We start from the raw sequence: 27,182 nt of genomic DNA on the forward strand, positions 1-27,182 counted from the left end.
CGCCGATAGTGTTAAATGCGTATATCACATTTCTTTGAAACCCTGCAATGATAGTGTATGTCTGGGTAGTAATATTTCCCTTTATAAACCCATTGATAGTGTATTTCATACATAGTTGCGTTAAATCCATTCAAAAGCCCTATCGATAGTGTTTGTGTAATTCCTATGGAATTACAGCTCCGATAGAGGAAAAAGGAGCTATGTTTGTAAATTGTTCCCGATAACAAGGGTTGGGGCGATTAAGGGGAAAGGAGTGGTGATAGTAACCAGAAAAAGGGAAATTCATAAGCAATCAGTCTAAACAATAGATGACTGATACAACAATTGAATCAGAAGGAGGAATTCAGCCAGAGTTAGAAGAAATTGTAGCCAGATTTGAAAGATTGTCTATATCACCTACACCTAGGCCACCACAAGCTTTGGGTTCCCCTCACCTTGAGCCTGTTACACAAAATTTGTTAGGTTTTAACAAAACCAGTAGTGAACCTTTAGGGATCGTTCTTAAGTTACCTATTACTTTGGAAGGAAAAATTGTCTGTATTGATCTTATGGTAGTCCAAGGTCCCTTGGATTTTAATTTAATCCTTCGGCAATGGTATTTCTATGCCATGAAAAATTTCATGTCCCCACTCTTTTAAGCAATGTCTTCCCCTCCAAATGGAAACATTGTGACTATTGACCAACTTTCGTTCGTTGGTCTTGATTCGGCTACCAACCATCTGACATCCCTAAATGTTCATTATATGGAAGTGGTATCTAACCCACCATTGGTTAATTATATGGCAAATTGTCCCATGTTTTGAGTTACTGATGTAAGCGAGCATTAATTTTAGGCAACAATGGTATGTTCTATGCATTAGATAAATTTTACTTCAATTTCTTTATTAGCCCGGTATCAATATTCAGATTAGCAGTCACATCAACATGATATTAAAATACAGATAGAACATAAACGTAAATAATAGAAGAAAGCCAAGACAAGAGGACACAAGATGTGGCACCAGCTAGGGACAAACCCCAATGTGGGAAAAACTTGACCAAGTCTTCTTTTAGTCTTCAATAGTTCAATAGAGAAAGATAGTACAATTTACAAATTTGATAATTTATAGCAGCAAAAGAGCCTTAACCAGAAAAGTCAACGTTGGTCAACAGGGTAGATTTGACCCTCAAAAAATCGGTCAACTTCAATCAACTTTGGCTTCCAAACAACAAGATAAATCAAAGTTAAAAGCAGTCAAATTCAGACCAGTCAAAGTCTGGTCAAACAATCCACTTGCAATCAACCCTAGCTGCAGTCAATGCTGGTAAACAATCAATGTTTAGCGTTGATTTCTGTGTGCAGAAATGCAGTCTGCCCAAATATAGATAGCCCTCACAAAAACAAAGTTAAAGGAGGTCAACGCATGCAGGTCAACTCTTGGTCAAACAATCCGGAAATTTGGTCTCTTGAAATTTCGGCCTCCTAAAATTTCGTTCTCCTGAAATTTCGACCTCCTAAAATTTCGGCCTCCTGAAATTTCGCTCCCTTGAAATTTCAGATGTGTGGGGAGAGAGAGGCCAAATAATCCATACCCAATCAATGAAGAGAGAGAGAGAGAGAAGTGTGAAGATGAGTGTGTCCAAATGAGGCTAAGTCACCTTCTATTTATATGTAACATTGAGGACAAATAGACGTGACTGTTGGGCTTTTGAGGCTACATAAGTTTGCTAGCCGACCTTGACAATTTGACCATAATCAAAATAGATTCATAACTTCATTTGTACATGTCAGAATTGGATGATCTTTAGATCAATTCTACACCTATCAGAGAGAGTAATCCATGAAAAATATCATCTATCATAAATAAGATGACCCATGTGGAGTTTGGCCCTAGTTTCCAATTTTAGCACCCTCTCAACTAGGGAGAACTCCACCTATTAATCGATCTACCAATCTATACTATCTCTACCATCAATGTAATACTCTGCACTACTCTGCTTTGCTGAAATATGAAGAAGAAGAGGTGATCGAGAATGTATCATACCATTCTCTACTGACTCGAAGTTAGCCCCAATCAAAGGAGAGTGTGTCATACCACTCTTACTGACCCAAAGTCAGTTCCAATGAAAAAAAGAGTGTCTCATACCACTCTTACTGACCCGAAGTCAGTAATAATTTATCCCAGATCATTATCGGTCATCCTAGCATAGGGAGTGAGGTAGTACATGATGCCTACATCGGTAGTAATATGGTCCCTATCCTCATTTCCCTACTTATTGGCCAAATGTGAGGTACTTATCATGAGTCCCAGACTGGATGGGTAGGATGTATGACCAGGAGAAGGATGAACCAGTCATCCTGCCTAAATGTCGCCAAGGGGTATCGCAGGGGAAGGCTAGACCACTCACCCTAGTGTTGCTCATCACTCCAAGAAGTACCCCTAGGCCCCCCAGAGCTCCCAGAGCTCAATGTCCATCTCATACAAAATCCTCATAAGAGGGTCTCTCCATAACACCAAGTCATTCTCGGAAGGCCAAGAACTTGACCTTTCCCAAGGGCTTTGTTAGAATATCAACGACCTTATCATCAATACTAATGCAATGGAGCCTTATTTCTCCTCATTATACCATATCCCAGATAAAGTGGTACCTAATATCTATATGCTTGGAGCGATCATGAAACACGAGATTCTCTAATAATCAGATCACAATTTGGTTGTCACAGAGGATTACGGTGGTATCCAACACTTGTCCAAACAACTCAATGAAGATCTTACTCAAATAGAAAACTTCACAGGAGGCCATACTAGTAGCTATGTATTCGGCCTTGGTGGTGCTCAAGGAAATCGATTTTTGCTTCCTGCTCATCCAAGATATCGATGCAGAACCAAAAGAAAAACAACATCCAAAAGTGCTCTTCTAGTCCACCACACTGCTATCCCAATCAACTTCAGAATAACCATGCAGCCTCACATCTTTGGCAGTGTATCTCAGTCCATGAGTGATTGTGCCCTGAAGATATCTCAAAAGATTCTTGGCACCAATCCAATGTATATAATGAGGCTCAACCATATATTGGCTCAATGTGTTAACTGCAAAACATATGTCTGGATGGGAGTTCACCAAGAACATCAGTGCTCCTATGAGTTGATGATACTCAAAGAATTTCCCAATTGAATTCCAACAACAGTACCACATAACTTCTTAAAGTTAAGTTCCATCGAAGTAGTCATAGGCTTGCAGTCCACCATCCAAAATATTTTCAATATATTCACAACATATTTTCCTTTAGAGAGGAAACTTTCCCTTGGATTTTGTCAGACCTCCAACCCTAGGAAATCGTGCATCAATCCTAGGTCCCTCATCTCAAATTCAGAAGCCAACTCCCTCTTAAATTTGTGAATGAGAGGGTCTGCACCTGTCAGAAAGATGTTGTCCACATAAAGTACCAGAATGAGAGGTTTATCATTTTAAACCTTAAAGTAAATGTTCAGATCGACTTAACTTCTAGTGAATCCAAACTTCATCATATAGCTACCAATCCTCTCATACCAAGCCCGAGGGGCTTGCTTCAATCCATAGATATATTTCTTCAACCTACATACATGAGATTCTCGATCATGAACCTCAAACACCTTAGGTTGTTCCACATAGACTTCCTCTTTGATTGAACCATTAACAAAATATTTAGGTTCCATCCTTGATAGGTAGAAAGGGCTATTATTGAGCGAATGGTGGTGTCACACAACAGGTGAAAATATCTCATTGTAATCTACACATTCCTTTTGAGAGAAGCCTCAAGAAACAAAGCAAGCCTTGAACATTTCTGCACTTCCATCAACTCCATGCTTGATTTTGTAGAGCCACTTAGAGGTGACAACCGATTTGTCCTGGGGTCTAGGGATCAAATCCTAGACATCATTCTTCATTATTGACTTGTATTCTTCATTCATAGCATCCTTCCATACTTGATGTTTCACGGATACTTCGAATGATGAAGGCTCATTTTGAATGATAGTGCTCATGGCGGTCAAATATCCTTGATACCTGTTCAACTTCTTGCTTTGACAGAAATTCCCCCTTGGTGCAATATGTCTCTCGGAATCTTTGAGAGTCTCCCTAAGCCATGAGGGTCTCCTTTTGGAGGAGGAGGACTCATGAAGAGGAGGATCAATATGATCCTGAGGTTCATCAACATCAGGCATCGTTTCGTCTTCTTTTGCACCCTGATTTTCGGTGTTAGCTTCTTTGTCCTTCCTTAGGATAGGAAGGTTATTTATATTCCTGAGGGCCATATCTTCATCAAAGGTGACATCATGGATTATCTCAACTTCATTTTGACCAGCCACAAAAATTCTATATCCCTTAGAATTTTCACTATAGCCCACAAAGTTTCCTTTCTTTCCAAATGCACCCAATTTTATTATTTTCTCTTTCGTGACATGAAATATACGAGACATCCAAAAATTCTAAAATGAGAGTCATCGGGTTTCTTACCAGTGAACATTTCTTCAAGAGTCTTAGAGTCAAATTCTTGATGAGGGCATCAGTTTTAAACATACACGACAATATTTATAGCTTCAACCCATAGGAACTTCGGAAGGCCTTGATCATGAAGCATGGCACGAATTGCTTCTACAATAGAGTGATTCTTCCTTTTAGACACACCATTCTACTTAGGAGTGTATGACATTGTAGTCTCCCTCTTAATGCCAGCTTCTCTACAATAATATTGGAATTCATTGGATTCGTACCCGGTCCCATTATCAGTCCTCAATATCTTGATTTTCTTCTAAAATTGGTTTTCGATCAAGGATTTGATGTGTCAGAACTAGGTGAACACTTCATCCCTCTTCTTCAAGAAGTAGATCCAGGTATTGTGAGAATAATCATCCATAAAGGTGAGATAATATAAGTATCCTCCCAAAGAGTTTACGAGCATCATACCAAATATGTCAGAGTGGATCAATTGTAATATGTCTATTGTCTTGCTATTACTTGAGGGAATGGTACCCTTGTAAGTTTTCCTTTGGCACATCCCATACATACACCTTCATGCTCTACTTTGAACTCGGGCATACCTGTCACCATCCGACTCACATCGGGTAGGGCCTTACAATGACGATGGGAAAACCTTCGGTGCCATAGTTCAGATTGTAGAGATGTGTCGCAAGACATGGTTCCCAATGGACTTCCTCCAAATTGATACAAAGTGTCAACCCTGAACCCAAGAGTAAGAGAATATTTAATTTATTTTCCAAACATGTACCTTTCCATTGATGAATGCCAACTTGAATCCTTTGTCCTCCATGGCTAAAATGGACACTAGGTTCTTCTTGAGATCAGGTACATATAGCACTTCTTGCAAATGAATAGTGTTATCTTGATTCAATTGAAGGGTAACATTCCCTACTCCCTTCATGGGATAGTTGGCATCCTCTTCAAGGATGATCTCCAAGTTTGTCTCCTTCTATATTAGATTAGAGAGGGATTCCTTGTATATGGAGAAGTGCCTTGAGGCACCACTATCAATCAACCAATTTCCCAAAGTGCCCAGAGGAGAGGCAGTGGAGAGGGCCGATATAAGATAGTACTCTTTTTGCTTATTGTTAAAAACATTTGATTCTTCGTACCTGGAGTTCCTTGATTTCTTAGAGGGTCGACCATTTCGTTGATGCCCCACATTCCTTTTTCCTTTGCCATTGGACCTACCATTCCTTTAATCGTTGTTGTTGAAGTTTGCCCTAGAATGATTGTGATCATCATCATACAATGTGTTCCTTCCATTTGGTCACTCCCTTGCATAGTGGCCAAACTTATTGCAAACAAAGCACCTACCCTTCCTTCCTCCCTTAGATCCAGGATTTCCATGGAATTGATTTTAGACCCTGCATTATTTCTCCTTTTGGCATGAGTGGAGAATGTAGTGGGGTTCCTTCTATTAGAAGGAATTTCTTGCTCCACCATTCTTGTTTCTTCTTAAATGCATCTTGACATCAATTCTTCAAACCCTGGAATTTAATCATTATTGAGGACAGTGGTTCTAAATACATACCACTCAGGTGGGAGTCCTCCAAGGTTGGTGAGAGTAAGTTCCCTATCAGGAATGAATTCTCCAATCAAGAGTAGATCATTCTTGATCTCAGTAGTACTCAACAAATAGGATTGAATATCCTTGTCCTTGTCCTTCTTAATATCCTTCAACTTATTCTTGAGAAACAAAATTTGATTAGCATTACTAACCTTGAACATGCTGACCAACCTATCATAGAACTCCTTGGAGGTCTTCAATTCAGAGATGTAGGCCACCATATGCTTGTCAATGGAATCCCTGATAATCTAATTTGCTTTGACTTCAGCCCTATTGTACTTGGTCTTCGCAACAGGTGGTGCATTTAGAGGAAGTTAAGGGATTTTACCCTGCACATAGTTCATTACTTTTTTTTCTTCCAAGGTCAAATCAAGGGACATCTTCCATCCATGATAGTCATATTTATCATGGAGCTGGTCTTTAGCTAAGAAGTAGGATGAGGAACCCATTGGACCTTTTGTCCTTGTCCAACAGTCTTTCATGATTGTTATTTTAATATTGCTTGGGTTTTGTCTTCACCTCAACTTTGATAACATGTTAATTTTAGGTAAGAATGGTATGTTCTGTGCTTTTGAGAAATTTTACTTCAATTTATTTATTAGCCCAATATCAATATTCAGATTAGAAATCATATCAACATGATAGTAAAATGAAAATAGAACATAAACATAAATAGTAGAAGACAAGCCAAGATAAGAGGACACAAGATGTGGCACCATCTAGGGACAAACCCCAATGTGGGGAAACCCTTGATCAAATATTCTTTTAATCTTCAATAGTTCAACAGAGAGAGATAGTACAATTTACAAATATGATAATTTATAACAGTAGCAAAAGATCCCTAACTAGAAAAATCAACGTTGGTCAACAAGGAATATTTTACCCTAAAAAAATCAATCAAATTCAGTCAACTTTGGCCTCCAAACAGCAAGATAAAATAACCCTCAAAATAATTAAATTTAGCCTAGTCAAAGTCTGGTCAAACATCCCACCTGCGATCAACCCTAGTTGTAGTCAACATTAGTCAACAATCAACGTTTAGCCTCTATTTCTATGCTCAGAAATGATGCCTACCTAAAAAGAGATGGCACTCACAAAAAAACATTCAAATGAGGTCAATTCATGCTGGTCAACGCTTGGTCACACTGTCCATAAATTCGGTCTCCTAAAATTTCGGCCCCTTGAAATTTCGACTTCCTGAAATTTTGGCATATTGAAATTTTCTCTCCCCTAAAAGTTCAAACGTGTGGAGATTGAGAGGCCCATAAATCTGTACCCGATCAATGAGGAGAGAGTGAGAGATAAGTGTGAAGATGAGTGTGTCCAAATGAGGCTAAGTCACCTTCTATTTATATGCAACATTGAGGATGAATATATGTGACTGTTGGGCTTCTGAGCCTACATAAGTTTGCTAGCCGACCTTGACAATTTGACCATAATCAAAATAAATTCATAACTTCATTTGTACATGTCAGAATCAGATGATCGTTAGATCAATCCTACACCTCTCAGAGAGGGGAATCAAAGAAAAATATTAGTTGTCATAAATAAGATGACCCATGTGGAGTTTGGCCCTAGTTGCCAATTTTAACAACGAGGCTCTCATTGTTTACTCGAATTCTTTTGACTTAGATCCGCAACTGACATGGTAAATTCAATAGGGACATTTGAACCTAATATTTCTGTCCCTATTGAGTCCTTTGGCTTGTGTTTCTCCTAGAGAACTATTCTTCCTTTTGATGAATACCTCTTGGAAGCCATGATCAAGGTGTGTCCCTTGGCATGTGTTCCTTCCACTCAGAAGCCATGAACATGTCCCTATGAGGATCTTTATTTTACTATTTCAACCTCGTTAAAAAATGAAACATGTCACTATGAGGATATTTATTTTACTATATCAACCTCCTTAAAAAATGAAACATGTCCTTGTGAGGATGGTTCTTTTACTGTGTCAACCTCGTTAAAAAAATGAAATAGGTCCACATGAGGATGGTTCTTTTACTGTTTCAACCTCGTTAAAAAATGAAACAATTTCCCATGAGCATAATTTCTTTTCTTGTGTCAAGCTCGTTAAAAAATGAAACAAGGTTCCATGAGCATAATTCTTTTCTTGTGTTGAGCTTGTTAAAAAATGAAATAAATCCTCCCCTAATAAAGTCGAGTCTTTCACTTGATCTTGTAAATGAAATTCATTTCATCCGCTTATTAGTAACCAATTTTCTACTCAGGGAGATCAAATGAAGCTTGGGGAGAATTTACCTCTAGAGGTTATGCCTGGGGGGCATTAAAACATATCTCAAGCATAGTTTTTCTTTGGTTCAAGCTTGTGTAAAAATGAAACCAATTTCAAGCATAATTTCTCTTTGTTTCAAGCTTGTATAAAAATGAAACCTATCTCTAGTCCATTTCGGTTATTATTTTCAAGACTCGTTAAACTCATGAAAATACCGATCTTCTTTCGCTATATTTTCATGCTCATAAAATGCACATGAATTTTCCGATTTCTTTCCATATTTTCTTGCTCGTTAATTAAATTGAAAGTCAGCGATATGAGTACACTTTTATCACTTTTTTAGGCTTGTTAAAACTTATGAAAAAGAGAAACCCTGGAGTTACCTTTAAGCTCTTTTCTCACTCTCGAAACATGAAATGGTTACCGAGTATGCTTGTTTATTTCGAAGTCGTTAAAGAAAACGAAAAATGTTTGCTTGATATAAGTTTACCCCTTTTATGGATCATGTAGACTATTTACAAAAAATGTATACTTTGATTAATCATGGTCAAAAGAGTTCTCTCCTGCATTATTTTACCCTTTTCCAGGCTTGAGAGACTAAATTTATGAAAATGACATTTCAGAGTTTACTTATGTTTTTCTCCTGACTCCCTAAATATGAAAAACACCGAGCTTTACTTTCTTCGGGCTCGTTAAAAATTTACATTGAAAGAACTGAATGAGTTTCATTTTTGTGTCTTTTTCAAACTCTTTAAATATGAAAATGACATCAAGTTACCCCGCCATTGGACTCGTTAAACATAAACAGTGTAGGACTTGTTAATCATGATGAGACTGAACCACTCCTTCCTAGGTGTTATAGCTCCAAATCTCACTCTCATGGTTTGTGATGCTGTATTCATGGCCTAGGGCAACCCCTCCTTCCAGACCTGGTCCTAAAATTTAAAAAACAGTGTTTTATCCCTTATACGTGACATTGCCCTGAGTTAAACGCATGTATACGCGGGTATGTGTATAGCCAACCCGTGTGTATATATTAAAACACTTAAAAAAATATAACACTCCTTATTTTCGGGCGGAGATCGCGGGTTTTACCTACTGATCACCTGTTAGTGCCCGTGGCCCAACTGTTCCCAACCAACTCCTAACTAAAAAACTACTTTGGAGATGGTATAAAAAGACCTCAAAGGGAAGGCCTAAGAAAGGAGAGAAGAGAGAGAAAGGTTATTATGCTGAGATTTTTCCCTTGACCAGGTCTGAAGTCCCTTGTGCCTTCTGCACTTCCCCCATTTTGTACAGGAAACCTTTGTTTCCTTGTGTGTTGATGTTCATCCACTATTTATGACATCATGGAGAGAGTCATGGAAGGATTTTGTTAGAGGCTTGAGGCTGGAACGGATCCGAAAGGAAGCTTTGCTTGGAGCCTGCTGAAGGTGACTCAGGTGAAATTATTCCTTTTTATGTACTTTATTTGTCTATAATAAAAGAAACACATGTCTTGGTTCCCGAAATGAATCTTCTTTATGTTAATGATATTCATGTTTAGAATTCATATATAAAAGGTTGTTTGGATTTCATAACTAACTACCTTTCCTTATAACATGAAGATGGTTTCGTTATAAGTTTTTGTCCATGTACTACTGTGTTCTTTGAATTGGTTGTTTTGCAGGGCAAAAGAGAAGAAGGGAATTCCAAGAAGGGTTTGGACCCTAAAGGCCTTCTCAAACGTAGGACCAAAGGTACGTATCATTATCATAAAATTTGCTTATAATAGCATAATGGCTGTATGAATGCATGTTTCTTTGAATAGATAACTATCAGTCTGCTAGGGTTTCAACCCAAAAAGCCCTAGGGGAGTAATTCCCTCTATCAGAATTGGCGACTCCGCTGGGGACAACACTCTTGTTGTTCCTAGTTTGGGTGTTTTTCAAGCCAATCAGGGCTCAGCTACCTTGTCTGCTTGCTGTTACTGTCTGGTCTGTTCTTGAACTTTAAGCTTTGCCAGTTTCTTCAGTTTGTTTTTTATTTTTCTTGAAGCTTTTCATACACGCCGTTTTTCTTAGATACAAAGGTGTATATACGCTTGTTTCTTTGAGTGAACCTGCGTATACGTAGGTTTCCTCAAACACAGTCGCGTATACACGCAAACTGTACTTAAGTACAGTCGTGTATATATTGAAATTTTCAAGATTTATAAATCTTTTTAGTCTCTGAAGGTTTGTCTGGTGGTTTGAGTCAGTCTGAAACAGTCATTTTCCAGTATCAGTTATTTGTTTTACAGCGAGCATCTCGTTCTGAATTCTCTCTAATTATAAGGAGTATTGGTCTTGTTTTTTGTTGATTGCAAGCGTCATCATTTTTGGCTAAAGCACGCAAGATTTCTTGCTAGGAATCTTGGCTGCTCTGTTTCATCAGGGTAGGGAGATTGAATTCAATCTTTGTGTTAATCTTGCTTTTGGTGACTTTTTGTTTGCTTGACAAAAACGCTTTTTGTGACCATCCACTTCTTTGTTTCATGAAAGTTGTTGATTCACACTTTCTTGGAGTTTATCTTTTTGATCTTTTTGGTTTTCATTGCCAAAGCTTCCATTGCTGCTTTTGATTGTTAAGAGCAATTTTAAACACATTTATTTTTGTTGGGTTTTCATCCATTGAGTGGTGTCGATTCGCAAAAGTGTATTGCCTATTCTTCAATCACAAGTTTCAGTGTTGTTGAGAGCATTTTTTGAAAAGACTTTTTTGCTTGTTCCTTTCGAAGAAAATCTTTTGAAAATCTTAGTTTGGCTTTCTTGAACTTGCTTTTCATTTGGTTTCCTTTTAGTGAGTGAAAGTGATTTATGTTTGTCTTAGAACTTGTTTTTAGTGTTTAGACGAAATGAATGGTAGCATCTCATATTCCATCTAGGCATCTTAAGTGGCAAGATAAAGATTGATAAGAAAGCAACTTTCATTCTTTGTTCTTAGAGTAGTTTTAAATCTTGCATCCGCATATAGTTGTTGCATTAGGATAGATTTGCATCTCCTTTTTAGGCATACATAGTTTTGTTAACTTTTGTGAGTGTGGAGTTTGAAAAGAAAAAGAAAAATTTGTTTATTTGAAGTTCCTCTGAACCCTGTAGAGATTACTTTTCATCGAAAAATGAAAAAGTGCATGTGCATGTAGTTAAGTTTTTATTAATTTCTTTGGCGTCAAAAAACACCACTAGTTTCACTTACGTTACCTTGTGACTTAAAGAACAGCCTAATAAAATCAAGCGCTAACTAAAATTCGATAGAACTTTTTGTTTTAGTCAGTTACACCAACAAGATTAGGATTTTAGGGCCTTGGATTAGTCGAGTGGAGAGTTAACTCTCCAAGGCCATATAAACGTCAAACATAGGAGTCTGAATAACGAGAGAAAATCCAATAGAGTTGGGAAGACCAGGAAAGCTCCGGATCTGGGAGTTAAGCATGAGGGTCTGTGAAGACAGGGAAGAGAGATACCCCCTCTCCTACTTGTCCGAACTTACCTCACGACTGTTCCGCCTGGCTTCTGCGACGAGTTGGTATCCATAGTTGCTGCTCCTAGGGAACTACACAGGTAGCTGCGGAGGGGAATCCCGTGGCACCTGAGGTTGACGTTGCATCACTCTCGACAGTACTACTGGAGGGCACCCTTGCGAAGCTTGGGGGCTTGCATCGGCGCAGGCTGTTGTTAGGAGGTCAGCGTAACTTCCTCTGTTACCTTCGCTGATAGGACTGGGCCGTCATTATCCCAAACTATCTTCGGAACGCCCCTGACTCCACTTTCTTGTATTTTGGTGTCCGGTCCTCATCACCCGGAGCGGAAATACTCGGAAGTTGTTTGACTGGCTGATATCTTTAGGGACTTTATAGTGTGTGCTCTTTGTTCCTTGTATATAGTTGGCTTTAGGTATTTTTGTCTAGTCACGTTTGGACTTTGTGTTCTGAGTGACCGACTTACCACTCTACTGATCTTGAAAGGCTTTTGGTTGTTATTTCAGAAATTGTGGAGTTTCCTCCTCAAGGGCAAAGGTTTTGATTGCTTATCCATATTCCTTGAAAGTTATTTCTATATTCCCGTAGGGGAAGGGTCTTTGGATCAGTTAGATATGGCCAATATTCTTGTGGAAACCAACCAAGGTGCCCTCCTAAAAGGGGATCCTTGTGCTTTTCCTTCCTTTGGAAACGTTGGTACTCCCTTGATGGCCACTTTGAATATTCCTGGGTTGAATGTTGGACTACCCATTTGGCTGTGGTCCACTCCGAATATTCCAAATGTTCTTGAAGCCTCTCAGTTGAATGCTTTATTTCAAGGGCATCACATGGGTGCTAATTGTTCATCTTCTTTCAAAGAGAAATCTGGGATTCCTTCTTCGCCTCCTTCTTGTAACAAGAAATCTAAAAAGGGGAGAAAGAGGAAGTCAAAGAAGAAGAATAATTCTATCCTTTCATCTTCAACCTCTGTGAGTCATGTTGGAGATGAGCCTTCAGCCACTGCTAGTCATGCTGGGGGCACAAGTCTAGTCACTGTGAGTCACAATAGCATTTCATCTTCAACCTCTTCGAGTCATGTTGGAGATGAGCCTTCAGCCACCGCTAGTCATGCTGGGGGCACACGTCTAGTCACTACGAGTCACACTAGCATTTCATCTTCAACCTCTGCTAGTCGTGTTGGGGATGAGCCTTTCGCCACTGCTAGTCATGCTGGGGGCACAAGTCTAGTCACTGAGAGTCACACTAGCATTTCATCTTCAACCTCTGCGAGTCATGTTGGAGATGAGCCTTCAGCCACTGCTAGTCATGCTGGGGGCACAAGTCTAGTCACTGCGAGTCACACTAACACTTCATCATCAACCTCTGCGAGTCATGTTGAAGATGAGTCTTCAGCCGCTACAAGTCATGCTGGGGGCATGAGTCTAGTCACTACAAGTCATACTAGCAAAGAGTCACCGACCTCTGCAAGTCATGTTCAGGACTCTCCGCAAACCACTGCTAGTCATGTTGGCGGAATGGAGGTTGATAAGAAACCTGGACGTAGAAGTTTTAAACCTAAGTTCCCTTGTAAGATATGCAAGGGAGACCATCTTACTCATTTATGCCCTGGTATTCCAGAGGTTCAAAGGATATGGTCTGAGTCTGAAAGTACTTCTACTCCTAGATCTGATATGGTTTCTCATCAATCCCATCAACCGTTGGTTGATAATGTGGTAGAGCTAGTGCAATCGCGGGCCGATTACACTCCTCTTTTGGGGGGTGAAGTGCCTAACAAAAGAGTCTGTTTGATCTCTAGTACCGAGTCTTCTGGTATAGGGGGCATTCCTGTTTCTTCGAATGTTCCCCCTCCAAGTTCTAAGAGTGTTTCCTTTGATTGGGATAGCCTTGTTGAGCCTCGTCTTCCTTCCGTTGCACCTTTTCAAATAAAGGTCAGGGTTAATTCCACAAATGTCTATCGATGTATGGTGGATGAAGGATCCTCTGCAAGTATTATATCCTCTTTGACTTGGAAAGCTTTGGGTTCCCCAAAGTTGTTGACAGCTCAGAGTCAGTTGTTAGCCTATGATAGAAGACCTCGTAAATATATGGGTGTTCTTCCTCAATTGCCTATCACTTTAGGTGGGAAGACTGTCTTAATCGATATGATGGTGGTTGATAGCCCTTTAGGCTTTAATATGCTACTTGGGCGTGATTATGTCTATGCTATGAATGCTGTGGTGTCTTCACTCTTTCGAGTAATGTGCTTTCCTCATAATGGGAATATTGTCACTATTGATAAGCTTGCATCTGATAATCACCACCCTAATTCGACTTTACTGCAGATTACCCCTTGGTTTGTTCCAAGTGTTCAAGTAGACTCTACCCCGCCATGGGTGAATTATGTGGCATTGATTCCTCAATGTTCAATCGCTTCTAAGAAGGATCCTTTGACTTATTATTCTCCTTCTTGGGACTTGGTCCAGGCAGTTGACCGAGAGATTCTTCCTATAGGGACATGGGACCCTTTAATTCCCTCTTTTAATCCTTGTAGTTCTCATGATTTCTCAAATCTTTCTTTGCCTTCACAGGAGGAACTCTTTGAAGCCATGAGTTATGACTGCCAAAGGAGTCCTTGGTTCGATCCCTGCAAAGGGTTTGTCCAGAAGAATTATTATGCGTAAGCCGCAAGGCTGCGTGGTCCCCTGTACCATATTGTACATATGAGGTACGCATTTTCAAGTTTTGTATTCTATAACACAAGATCTTATATGAAGTTTATATGTGGGATGCATTAACTTCTCGTCTAGTGTTCCTATTTATGTTTACATAACTTGGAAGATTTCTCCTTTGGAAGTTTATGGTTGGTCCGTTCTGACAGGTATTGGTTCTTGAAACTGGCATATAGGTTAGGATTTTTCGCCTGCGTTGTGCACTTATTAGTTTCCTTTCCCATTTGGCCCTAGGATCGACCCCACCAAGTTATGATGCGGAACCTTCTCATTGCTTAGAAGTATCATGACTTTTGTGGTAGAGCCTACCTTATCATGGGTGCCCTAGTTAGTACCTTTTTGTCGCTTGGCACTCATGCTGATTTTTCATCCCTAGGCTCAGGAGTCCTCTGTAGTCCCGCCATGACTTATGCGTTGAAGACTCATTCCTCTTAGCTTCTCCGCTTTTTTCTGGCCTTATACCCTAGAGGCTCCTTTGTGTTGAGTTGTACTACTGCATTGCATGTTGACCACTTGCACCTTTTGGCCTAGAGCCGGCTTCACTTGGACTCGTGTTTAAGCCAACTTTTGACCATGACGTCTACAAACTCAACCTTGCATACCTTTGACTTCTGCAGCTTGACACACCTTGACCCGTGGAAGGAACATACCTTTTAGTGTCACTGACCAGTTTTCACCTCCCTGCATTGAGCATAGGAACGTTCCTTTCCCAGGAACTAGATCATCTGTTTCACCGACACTCGTTCTTTCCACTATACCATAGCATTCTTTTATTCTTTTTTCGGCTTAACAGAAAAAGACAAAAAAATTAAATATTCCAAAAAGAGCGGGAACGGGACATTATTTCCATTTATTGTTGGCAGCTAGAGTCAGTCATGTCGCCCTTGAACAAAGCACTCAAAACAAAGTCTCCTCCGTATGGGTGGGATTTAGTTTGACTTAGGTACGCCATAACCTTGTTATTGAGTCAGTTCTCCACCGATTGGTTATCTCTTCCAATCATATGGAGGGTTCGTTCATGCCTCCTGCATGGCGAACTTATACAGAGTCATCATATGCTGCCACATAGTCACATTGAGTTGTGCTTTTGTTCAAGGGAAGTTAGCCTAAGTCGACCTCTCTGCGGTGTCTCTTGACTCATTTTTCAGTCAGCCATCCCTGGTTGTTAGTGTCATGTCTATCATCACATTAGTTATATTGGTCCTTTACTCGTGCCGGTTTGAGAAGGTCCCCATTGACTTCTTGCTGGCGGGTCTTGTCCTTATCGACGACGACATCTTGCTCTGAGGATAGGCCTAGAGCTACACCCTGGCCCTATTTTCATTATTGATAGGTTACCTTGTGCTCAGCATCGATCAGTATCATGGGTCTTTGACTGAGTGGTTTCCCTTGTGTTCGATATCAGCTTACATTATCACACATTGGGATTTGTGCAGTACCTTGGTTTCCATTTGACCCTATTGGTGGATACCTCGCCTCTGTTTCAGATTTCATTATTGGTTGGTTCAGAGGGTTTCTGCCGTGCGCTAGCCACATCTTGTGTACGCCGGAAACGTACTTCGGTTGGGTTACTACATCTTTTTCGTCTGATTCCTTCCACATTATTGGCCTATGAGTTACACTCGCGCTAGATTGATGAAGGATGCCTTAATGCCTTCCTTCTAGCGGATCTTTCCCTATCGACTCCGACTCATTGCTCTGGGGCAAAGATCTAGAGTCCATTTGGCAGTACCTTGGGGTTTGCAGTCATTAGTGGCAGATCCTTCGCTATCGACAGTGGGAAACCATCATTGTCTCCTGATCGATAGATTCTTACAGGTGTTCGACTCCAGCTCGTCTATTCACACTTGTTAGATTGTACTGGGTACCTTGACGCTCATTATCATTATCGGTGAGTAGTCTCGCATTTGTTAATGGTATACATCAATGACCGGTAATCAAACGATTTCTCACATGGTCGACTTCAGATCATTTATTCCCATGGTGTAGAAATGTACCACGGCGGTTGGTGAAGACCTCAGGTTGTATCATCATTCATTGGTTCACTTGACAGTTGCTCCTGTTGCTGCTAGTTGATACCACTCCACTTTATATGTTGCAGTCAGTCATGGCGACATTCTATATGCTGGCACCTGAGTTTGCAGTGTAGTACCATCCTATTCCATCATGTTCAGTTGGTACCTTTTGGGGATCAGTCTTTGATATCAGTGATCCGTTGCATCTTTCAGCATCATTGACAGTCTTATATGTGATATTCAGACATGTACTTGTTCATTATGATCAGATGATGCATTATGTATCTTTCAGTCATTTATACTTGCATACTTAGTGGATCTGCTTGTACTTGATATGAGGACATGCTTTACTTTTTCTTAGCATGGGTATGCCCGCCTCAGACAATGTTTCTTTCTGATCTCCTTTGGTGGCTTGGCAGGCTGAATTCTGGTGAAGTCCTCCTCGGTTTTTGACAGACTTCCTTTCCATGTACTCGCATAATATATTTCGGCCATCATGTACCCCTTCTGACCTCATATATTAGGGGGCATCTGTTATAGCTCCAAATCTCACTCTCATGGTTTGTGATGCTGTATTCATGGCCTAGGGCAACCCCTCCTTCCAGACCTGGTCCTAAAATTTAAAAAATAGTGTTTTATCCCTTATACGCGACATTGCCCTGAGTTAAACGCGTGTATACGCGGGTATGTGTATAGCCAACCCACGTGTATATATTAAAACACTTAAAAAAATATAACACTCCTTATTTTCGGGCGGAGATCGCGGGTTTTACCTGTTGATCACCTGTTAGTGCCCGTGGCCCAACTGTTCCCAACCAACTCCTAACTAAAAAACTACTTTGGAGATGGTATAAAAAGACCTCAAAGGGAAGGCCTAAGAAAGGAGAGAAGAGAGAGAAAGGTTATTATGCTGAGATTTTTCCCTTGACCAGGACTAAAGTCCCTTGTGCCTTCTGCACTTCCCCCATTTTGTACAGGAAACCTTTGTTTCCTTGTGTGTTGATGTTCATCCACTATTTATGACATCATGGAGAGAGTCATGGAAGGAGTTTGTTAGAGGCTTGAGGCTGGAACGGATCCAGAAGGAAGCTTTGCTTGGAGCCTGCTGAAGGTGACTCAAGTGAAAATATTCCTTTTTATGTACTTTATTTGTCTATAATAAAAGAAACACATGTCTTGGTTCCCGAAATGAATCTTCTTTATATTAATGATATTCATTTTTAGAATTCATATATAAAAGGTTGTTTGGATTTCATAACTAACTACCTTTCCTTATAACATGAAGATGGTTTCGTTATAAGTTTTTGTCCATGTATTGCTGTGTTCTTTGAATTGGTTTTTTTGCAGGGCAAAAGAGAAGAAGGGAACTCCAAGAAGGGTTTGGACCCTAAAGGCTTTCTCAAACGTAGGACCAAAGGTATGTACCCTTATCATAGAATTTGCTTATAATAGCATAATGGCTGTATGAATGCATGTTTCTTTGAATAGATAACTTTCAGTCTGCTAGGGTTTCAAGCCAAAAAGCCCTAGGGGAGTAATTCCCTCTATCACTAGGGTTCACTAAAAATACTCTGAAGGACTCATCCGAAGGATGAGCTTATAGGGAAAGCATATGTTATCCTCCTCAAGATAGCACAAAAATAAAGAGGTATTTGTCAGTAATGGTGGGGAAAATTGTGAAAGAATGTTTGTTTTTTTATTACAAAAGGCAATATGTCACTCTTGAACATGACACTCCATCACCTTTATGTCTGGGTTGGGAAATCCATTTGTCTCTCAGTTGACCATACCTCATTTAAAGTCTTCAAGTTGGTTTCTGGTCCTAATTTTGAGTCACATTTTTCCAAGTCAAAATGTTGTGTTGCTAATATGTTCAAGAGAAATCCAACCTCAGTCAAAATTACCTTGCGAATTGTAGCCCTTAATCGCATCGACCATCCTTGAGTCAGTCCTAGATTACTCCAAGCTTGTTCTTCAAAACTTGAAATGAGTTTCATTTTCTAGGACCTCCTACGATGGGTCGCTTCCTATCGACATCAATTTCCTATCTAGGAAGTTGATATAGAAACCTTATTCAGTACCTTGGGGCTTGCATGCCTTAATAGCAAGTTTATCACCTTTGACAATAAGTTCTCATCATTGACCTTCGATCAGATGATTCTGTGAGTGTTCGACTTTAGGACATATTTTCACACTTCATATATTGTACTGGAAGTACCTTGAGAACCATTGCCATTATTGGTGGTTTCTCTCGCACTTGTTAATGGTTCACATCATTGAACGATAATCAAGTGGTTTATTTCATGTTCAACTATGATAAATTCACTCACATGGTTAGATTCATATTACGTATCGAGAGACAGAGATCAAGACCCTGAACCTAGTTTCATCCATCTAGGCTATGTAGAGTTATTAAATATTCATGATTGTAAACATAGATCTATTGATGGCTGTTGTCTTCTATTGACATGGGTCTTCATATGTATTTCCATACTGATACTTTGAGATATTATGCTCTGAGTATGGGAATTCCTACCTCAGTGATGATTATATATTTTATTGTAACCTTTGATTTATTGTTTTAGGTCTCCAACTATGGTCTCTAATCCAAACCTTGGCATGATAAAGCACTTCAATCCTCAAATATCCTTTTTGACTTTGAGCTTTAGGGGGAAATATGTTACACATCATTTTGTCACCATTAGGAAAATGACCATTAATCTAGATCTTTCACTATCCATCAAAGTGTTCCAATAATTACCTTGCAAGGCTAGAAGCTAAACAATCCGAAAGAGAATGAAATTTCTATATTACAAGGCCCAAAAACCAGTGGAGTCACCAATTTGTTAGGTGGACTAATCCTTCTTGTAGACAGGAAGGATCTCCCTAGATTTCAAAGAAAACCTAGTAATAAACATGAAAATAATTTCTACCTTTCCTTAGCTTATGATTGGTTGAAACATGCGGTATGTGAAGAGTCACTTACCTATTTAGTGAAGTGCTTGTTGTAGTCCTTTTAGTGCTTTCCACACCGAGCTTCCTCAATGCATTAGAAGCTTTCCCAATGCTTTCCAAAACTTCTCCATGATGCTCCAGAAGAGATCCTCATAGACAAAAACATTCAAAAGGATCAAAGCTTATTGAATATAAAATCAAAGGTAACTAGAGTTCTTAACTCAACATACATCGTATAGTTGAATCAATAATTAGTTATAAACCACGTGAGTGATCAAGGAATCTCACTAATAATATCAAAATAAACATAATTACGAAAGAAAAATTGCTTTGTATTGGATTCAAAGGATAACAAGCTTACAACTTGGTAGCCTTGATGTCATAAGCCTCTTCCCATGATCTCCAACCTTCTTGTTAAATGAAAATCCTTCTAGCTCTATTTCTGTAGCATAAGCCTACCTTCAGTGGTCCCCTCCAACCCTCTGGCTTGTGTTTTATTTATAGGCCAAGAGGAGGAGGTTTGAGATCCTCAAAAGGTGGGATAGGGGATCTATAAAGAGAGAAAATTAGCTCCATGATGAGAGGGATCAAGCTTGAAAAAACATCAATGCAAAGCTTTTAGTTGGGAAAGATTTGCCCAACAAAGCTTCTAGAATTTACCTTTTTATTTTTACTTGAATTGAGTAATGTGTGCAATCTAGAGTGTAAGACAGAGTACAATTTTGTGCTAACTTTAATGGTCAAGTCTGTGTATGCACAAAAATTGGCTAGGGAAATGCGTAGAGACTTAAAAATAGGTTTTTTGGCCTTGTAATCCAGAAATTTCATTCTCTTTGGGATTGTTTAGCTTCTAGCCTTACAAGGGAATGCTTTTGAACACTTTGATGGATAGCGAAAGAACTAGATTGACGGTCATTTTCCTAATGGTGACAAAATGACGTGTAACACATCCAGACAATGCCAATTGTCAAACATGATTGGTGCAAGTATTAAATATATTGGGATGTACTGTTCATTTCATTTTAGTAATAAGATGAAGTCATTGATCACATTCCAACATGATATCGATTGCATGGTTCTAATAAATGAATGGAAGATCTAGAAACACTTTTTAAAGAAGGTAATGGATTTTGTTTGTAATATGATGGACTACTATTATGAAACAATTATAAATGTTCCTTGCAGTGGTGGAATGATTTATACAACCCATACTATTTTTTGAAAGGTGGGGTCAGTATCACAAATTTGGATAAAATACAAGAGTCTTCTAATTGATATAAATACCTTGATATAAAAATGACTTAGGACACTATGTAAGTTGTGGAGTATGAACTGGTCACAACCGAAGATGCATGCTACTTTGTCTAACACTGAGCCAGGTGCATAATTATCACGATTTAGGTAAAATTATTTATTGTAGGTGGAGAATAAAACATTAGTGGTGTGTCAGAGATCATGGTTTCCAATATGTTTACACTTACCCAACAAGTTGTAACCACTATACAAGGATGAGTTCCACTTGCTAGAAACGGTATGCATTTAGTGCTTACCTAAAACAATGGTGAATATGTTCTTCTTTCCATTAGTGAATACAATGGAAGGTATACAAATGAATTCAAGATTTCATAATTTAGTCACAACGACATGCTATAACAAAAAAAGCTTGAATCACCTACAAATGCATTCTTTAGAATGCAAGGAAATTTAAATTTAGTTTATCTCTAAATATTAGTTAATATGAAGAGAAGTGCACCTTTAGAAAATGATGCATTCAATTAGATAAATGTCATACCACATTTAGTATTATGCCTTTGGCAGACTCCAGAAAAGATGAAGTGTAGTGTAACAATTTTCTCCCTCTCAAAATACAAAAGACATTTGTGGTTCTAAAAAAAATTATTAAAATGAAACACTTATCATACAAAACTATAGAGAAACCATCCTATACATGTACTAATACAAAAACAAAGTATCTTTCTAATAACAATTTCCTTACTGAGAAATATCAAAAATAAAATCCAATGTATACAAAAATAAAATAGTATCTCAATGGATTAGATGAAAGAGGCATGATGAGATTATGTGTGTAAGCATTAGAATTCATTGTTTTCCATAATGATCTAGACCACTTACTTAGTAGTAGACCCTATGTACAGTTATAACTTATACTCGAGTTGATTTTTTTCTTTGTATATCTAAATGACAAATCAATTGTTGAAGGTATTCTTTAGTATAAAAGAGCCAAAGGAGGGATAAAACTATCTTCAAATATCTTTGTAATTTTTTTAAGAAGCATATGCCCTCATCCACAGTTAGTTGTAAAGCCCTAGAGTTTTTTGTACCTACATTTTCACAGACAAGCTTCCTTGAAAAATGTTCTTTGACCAATTTTGTTTCAAGCCTAAGAGCCCCATGACACTTGTCCAAACCTGTTGTGTAATTGGGTAGTACATGATTAGATGATCATTTGTCTCATTGCATGATTGATACAAAAATATACCAACTACACTTAGAAAATTCCCTCTTTTGTAAGTTTTCCTAGGTTGGTATGAATGTTGTTAAAACATGAATGGTAGTCAAATTGTGCAACCTCTAGCATTAGAACTAGAGAAAAATTGAAAGCAAAATTGAACAAAAAAATTGATTAGTCATTTGTTGCACCATTTATGGAACTTTTTTCTCAACTTTTCTTAAAAACCACTATTGGTTGTTTTAGGAAACTAAGGTTTTCTAAACCATTTTCCAAGTTAGAGCGTTGATTCGGAAAAATATTTGCTATATATTCTTTATCAACCTCTTTGATCTTTCAAAAAGAAAAAAATGATTTTTAGATTGATCTTCATCCCTGTAGCTATACTAAAAAACTCAATGATTTCCTTGAGTTTAGGAATATCCCTTTTAGTTCCATATCTATATATATATATATATATATATATATATCAAAACAAACAAAAGTTGAGTTCCCACTCCAAAATTTTTAGAAGCTTAGCCCTTAAGTAGCAATATGTATTATGAATCCAATCTTAGGTTCTAGGGATCTTATTGACCAAGGAAAGAAATCAGTCACATTTTAAATTCATGGAGGTGTATTATCTTGAATTTGACATGATTATATTATAAGTTGGATAACAAATTCTAAAATAATGGATTCCACTTTTCCTCATGCCAACTATTCATGATGAATTCCTTTTGTGTCATCCAGACAAGTAAGGTCATGGATTTGTGGTATTCTATGTCACAAGTAATCTAGGATAGCACACATCAGATATATCTATATGGGTTTTCTGAGAACGATGGAGCTAGGGTTTACTATGCGCAAGAACGTTTTCCTGGGTGCGGCCGCCTTGCCCCTGTCTGCTGTCGGCCTGAGGGATTGCCGTGGAGGCCATGAATCAGGGCGGCAACGGAGGTCTTTATTCCTCATGAATGCATTGTTCATGCGAGGACTACCTGGCATACTCATAGCACATAGGCTCTCGGAGTTTTGCCCTCACCGGCAAACTGAAATGATATGGATGGCCTGCATCTTGTTGAAACAGAGGGGTGGGGAGGCTCAAAGGTTGCAGTGGGTTTCCCGCCACAGTTTGAAACACGCACAGGAATCGGGACTAGGTGAATATATACCCAATAGCGAATCAAGGCCTGCGTGGGGATTATTGTTCGCCCAAGGTATTCTGCAGGGGGCACTGCCGGGAACACCTGGAGGTTTTTCGCGCCCGGGGGTGGATGCTGGACGGACTCCCTCTCTAATCGATTCACTAGCCGTCATGGGCATTGATACCCTCTACCTGGTGATTGCTGAGAACCTCGCTTACACAGAGGAGTGCGAATCTCGGCGGCTATTGCCCATTCCATTGATGCGCGCCCTGGGGGTCACAAGCGGGAGGAAGACAGCAGAGCCCAGACAGAACAATGGTACCGAATTAGAGCGGAGTTATGCATCGACAATCTGGATTCCATCTGGACAGCGAAATCCCAGCATAGTAGCAAGGGGACGGTCCACAGAGGCTACTTATGAGCTGGGATCAGAGACGGGGAACAACACAAATGTGACGCTTAAAAACAGGGGAGCGAAGGAAATGATACAGTTCACATATAACCCACAGAAGCTCTCCCACAAGGCGGCTGAATGCTACCAGGATGGAAACAGGATTCAAATATTTATAAAATCTACTGTGGAAGGCCATCGATGCATGTGACTTCGTATGGGCTCAACCATACAAGAGCTTAAGAAAGAAATACAACAACAGCTTGGAATACCATCAAATCAACAGAACCTGATTTGCGCTGGACGATGTCTACAAGACCAGCTTACTATTAAGGAATATGGGATCAGGCAAGATACAACCATACTTCTCAACCTAAGGTTGCGTGGGGGAAGCAAGGGCTCTGGTTCAAAGGCGCCAGCTTCATTCCGTGATGCAGTCAAAGGCAAAGAAAAAATGCAGAACAAACCAGAGACACTAACAGAGCTACCAGGCCCATATATAGTAGATCAAAAACTGGAATCCCCAAGCCTCCAAGTTACAATGCCAGAGGTAACAGCTCTTCACTCTGACCTCACAAAAACTGCTATAATATGTAGATTCAATGGCTTCTGGCCAAAATCTGATGCTTTACATCAGTGGATCTATTCCAATTGGACTTCAGAATGCGATATACATCTATGCTCAAAAGGCTTCTTCATTGTTGGCTTCCATACAGAAGAAGAAAGGGATAGTATCATTACTGACGGGCCTTGGTTTTGGGGTAATGCGGGTCTTTTTGTTACCCCTTGGTTTGCTGATTTTGATGCAAACACTATGAAAATCACAACTATGCCGGTTTGGGTGCGGCTTCATAATCTTCCACTACATTTCTGGCATCACTTAGCCTTAGCAGCCATTGGGAATACCTTAGGGAAATTCATAAAAATGGATGAGGACAGATTAAGCAGAGGTATCTTCTCCTTCGCCAGAATTTGCATTGAAGTGGATATGAGTCAGGGGCTGCCTGAACATATCACACTGAACTTCAACAACTCTCAGAGGGTTCAGCCCCTAGACTATGAAAATACAGCATTCAGATGTCGCGGCTGCAGGCAAACAGGACACCTCCAATTTGACTGCCCCCTGGTTAAAAAGAATTCCAAAGGAAACAAGAACAGGAAAAAAAAGCCCAATGGTTGGCAACACACGAAACCGCTGGAAGAAGAGGACATACATTCAGAACAGGCAGTCGACCAAGAGGAATCGGACACAAATATGGAACAACAGGCTACACATAAGGATATTTCCCCTGATCCTCATCCGGAACCGCCCTTATTTCAACCCCAGCAAAATCCACAGCTGGATGTAGGGGGCATAAAAAGAACTCACGGTTCGGAAGGCTCTGAATCCGACAAGGAATCACCAGTGAACAATCTGGAATCCTCGCGGGCCCTCATTATCTCCTCCCCTGACTCACAAGGTTGGCGTAGAGTTGAGAAGAAAAAGGGCCGCAAAGATTAGGATTGCGCCTTTTTGTAAATATTTTCTTTTTATTTTGTACCTGTCCTCCTCATGGACGGCATATAGCATATGCTACTAGCATCTACAACATGTAATTTTCTTCATTTTATGAATAAAATTACGAACTCTATTTTTCCCCGGAAAAAAGGATAGCACACATCAAATAGTTATCCATGTGATCAACTTTCTAGAGTTGTTTATGCTTGAAAAAAAATGATATGCACTTCTCAATCGCACTGCAAGAAATGCATAATATTTTGAAATAGTGTATCTCTTTCATCACTAATAGTGGTCACAAGAGCACAACCCCTTCTTCAAATCATGAAAACGATTGGCATCCCTTACAATCAATTCTCTTCCAAAAATATTATAGATGAACTTTATTGTAGTGTGGAAGCCACCCCACATGTAGAGGATTTTCAAAATTTGCCTAGGTGTCTATGTGGTGTGCTTATAAGTCCAAAAGCCATAGACAATTTCTCACTATGGTGGAAAAATGGATGTTGTTTCTGTCCCTCGTGTTCCACATCATGAAGCATAGAGTTAGTGTCTAGCACATATCTTGCCTTCATTACTATAAAATATATCCCCTTGCCTCTTCAAATATGCTTTTTATAAAGGCTTGAACTCATCATCAAACCGCCTTTCATGTGTTGTAGATGGTGTTAGGATCCTATAATCTAGGAATCAATGTGTGTTTGCCTCTTACTATTCATCTAGTAGGTCTGCAGGCATTGGAAAAACTACTTCAAGAGTTATACATCATCACACAGACATTTCAAGCCTACCCATTTGATCCATTTTTCCAGAGGAGGTGTGCAAACATAAAGACCATGGAGGGCTACCTCAACCTAATATGAATTTGCTGCTAAATTGACTTTTTTATCATAATTTTCAAAAGATGTTTTAGACCAAATGGAACTGAATTTTGGAAAAATAAAAGAAGTGTTTTCCATGAACAAGCCAAAGAACAAAAGCCTCCTTCAGTTTTTGTACAGGTGTCATATATTGGAAGCATCAAATGCATCTTTACAGCCTATCTTTCAGGTTTTGTGATTTCTTGTTTTAGTTATGATGTTTGGGTGCAAATTGTGAGGAGATGGAGAGAAATTTTTGGAAACTGAGAGAGGTTTATCTGAAGGAAACTCTCATATACAAAATAAATCCCTCAGTTTTGAAAGAACTGTCTAGATTCATGATATATGAAATCGTGTTTTAACCCTATTTTTTCCAGAAATTCAGTGCCCTCTGCTGCGCAAACATATCATTCAACTCTATTTTGGAAAACCTTGAAATTTGTAGCTTCTAGAAGTCATTTTTTTGTTGGATAAGTGTTGCTAAGCTAAAATAATATAGTTTGAGTTGTTAAACAAAGATGCATTGTTTGAATTAATGTTTCTAAATTGCATTAGTCCTGATATAGAAGTTCCTTGTTTTTGCCTACATAGCAAGTGAAGATGCATTGCATCTAGACCATTCAACTTTTTTGAAGTGAATTTGACGACCTAGAGGGGTAATTGGAATTCATATTTGTATATAATGATGTAAAGACATAGAAAGTGGGGGATGGTTGGTTAGATTGGAGAGTAAATAACACTGTGCATATTGTAATTTTTTCTAAGTTTAATGAAATTGGTGGATCAAAATTACCAGGTTAAATCTCTTCAGAGATTTTTGTGATTCAACTCTCTTATGTGAGTGTTTCCTGTTTTGTGTGTGTGTTATATTTCTTCATATGATGTTTGAATGAAAAACTTGTTTCATAATTCATCTAGTTAATGGTTCTCTATTGCAACCCTTTAGACATTATATATGTCTTTTTTGCCATAATAATTTTAAGATTCATCTATTTTTTGATTCCTTGAGATGGTTATTTACTTTCTTTATTCTTTTCACATATCCAAATATTAATTAGCATAAGTGTTTCTATATTGCCTTTAAACAAATTTTCCCAATTCACCGAGCATCGACCACGTCATCGATCTCAATTGTTTACTAACTGCATGCCCAATGGATTTCTCCCTGCCTTGCCACCAGACCTATAAAATCTGTTATTTGCCAAAGATCTAGCCATTGTTCTTTATTGAAACCAATATTTAGTGACCGAGTTGAAAGAGAGAGCCCTCTCTGGGGTTGGAAGGGATAGTTTCCATTTTCGCAAGTGGTTTGTGGTTACATCTGGGTTTCCTTCCTACAACCAAAGGAAATTATGG

Source organism: Pinus tabuliformis, chromosome 4_2, assembly GCF_031772625.1.
Source record: "Pinus tabuliformis cultivar Carrire ecotype Pingquan chromosome 4_2, CPIR1, whole genome shotgun sequence".
NCBI lineage: Eukaryota > Viridiplantae > Streptophyta > Pinopsida > Pinales > Pinaceae > Pinus > Pinus tabuliformis.